Here is a 1,854-nt window from a genome sequence, read left to right as displayed (position 1 = left end):
TTCCTCCTCCTGTTCCTTCTTGCACAAATGAGAAGGTAGTGGTCCTGCTCATGGGTTGTTGCCTTCCGACGGCCCATTCCACATTTCCTGGTGTACTGACCTCTCTCCTGGTATCTGCTCCATGCTCTGACACTATACTGCCAGACATTGCTAACCTTCTTGCCGCAGCTCGCGTTGATGTGCCATCTTGAGCCACTTCTGTGGGTTGTAGACACCTCCTCATGATATCTCTAGGGGTGAGAGCAATAACAAAATGCAAAAGTAACCAAAACAACAGCCAAAAAGGATGAAAACAGAGAAATGGTCTGTGGTCACCACCTGCAGAACCGCTCCTTTATAGGGGGTGTATTGCTAATTGCCGGTCATTTCTACCTATTGTCTGTTCTATTTACACAAGAGCATGACAAATTGATCGACAATCACAACTGGACTTCACAGAGGTGCGTGACGGAGGCACACTGCGCTGTGTAAGTGTCCCCTTTATTATTATGAGCAGTGTAGATCCTCTTGAACGATGAGGATCTGCTTTTAGGATAATTAAGGTGGCAGAGTCTGGTTCTACAGGGCTCCTGGAAGTGCTGAGCATTTCTAGTTTTCCCTGTTTTGTGATATACCCCCTCCCCCGCAGCTATCCCCTCCCCTAGAAAATACAGGCACAGATCAGTCTACATGTTGTGTAGAAATTGGTGGCAGACACTCTTGTATGAAGTAGTCGTGGCCGAGTGGTTAAGGCGATGGACTAGAAATCCATTGGGGTCTCCCCGCGCAGGTTCAAATCCTGCCGACTACGGAGGAATTTTTGTGTTTTCCTCTCAGGACTCCGGTGTCTCTTGAAGGACGACACTTGTATAATGACTTGTCTTTTGTGGTTGTTGTTTATACTTATTGTTAGATGTACATATTTTGGTGACTGTAACAATGTGACATAGGAAGAAAAATACTTTTAAGATATTCAGTAATAAAACAATGATTCCCCCTTCATTGATCACTGCAGGTCCCGTCCATGCTTGTGGTGCACCTCTGAGGGGTGGCACTAAAGCTAAAAACAATGATTCCCCTTCATTGATCACTGCAGGTCCCGTCCATGCTTGTGGTGCACCTCTGAGGGGTGGCTCTAAACCTAAACACAATGATTCCCCCTTCATTGATCACTGCAGGTCCCATCCATGCTTGTGGTGCACCTGTGTCGCCCTGGGCAAGCCAGGGGACACAGGTCACACACCACCACACCCTACATCCCAGGTAGGAACAACTACGCTAACCAAAAATCCTTGTTGCTTTCCTCCAGAGGCTGATGATTCACACCAGGGGGTGGGCCAGGCGGTTGGCTCCGCCCACCGAGGAGATCACAGCTCTGGAGGCGGGAAGAACCAGGCAGTTAGATGGAGATAGAGTTTGGAGGAGGAAGTGGAGGGAGTGGAGGAGTAGCCCAGCCAGGGCTAAAGTAAACAACTAAGTGAAAGTGAAGAAGAAAGGTAGTAAAGGAGGAAAGCAAGAGTGGTGACAGAGAGAGAAAAGCCTGAAGTAGTCCAGCTGTGTGCAGGACAGGTCAGCAAGGTCAGCAACGGTGGTGACTGTCTGGAGGGGGACCGTTTGGAAGTTCCTGGAAGGACCCCGTAGGCTGTGTGCCTGGTGGTCTGGAGCAGTGTTCCGAAGGACAGTCAGCACCAGGGCAGGGGCCTCTCGGACCCCGGCAAGGCTTGGAGTCGCCATAAATTGCCGAATCCGTCAGTGAAGGGGACGTAGATCCCCCAACAACCAAGTCCCGAGTGAAGGCAACAGCCCAACCTGTACAACAGAGACACCGCCACCGCCAGGGCACCAGTTTCTGAGGGCCAGCGCCTGCGGGCAAAG

At 50.5% G+C, this 1,854-nt stretch overlaps 1 non-coding gene across 1 annotated transcript; it reads left to right on the top strand.

Moving 5' to 3' along the window:
• Positions 1–708: 708 nt before the first annotated feature.
• Positions 709–790, top strand: TRNAS-AGA (transfer RNA serine (anticodon AGA)). The gene has a single exon. It is a non-coding gene; the product is annotated as a tRNA-Ser (tRNA).
• The last annotated feature ends 1,064 nt before the right edge of the window (positions 791–1,854 follow it).

The sequence above is a fragment of the Anomaloglossus baeobatrachus genome, chromosome 3 (genome assembly GCF_048569485.1).
Source record: "Anomaloglossus baeobatrachus isolate aAnoBae1 chromosome 3, aAnoBae1.hap1, whole genome shotgun sequence".
In the NCBI taxonomy this organism is placed as follows: domain Eukaryota; kingdom Metazoa; phylum Chordata; class Amphibia; order Anura; family Aromobatidae; genus Anomaloglossus; species Anomaloglossus baeobatrachus.
The sequence above is the reverse complement of the archived record's forward strand: the minus strand, read 5'-3'. Positions and strand labels throughout refer to the sequence as shown.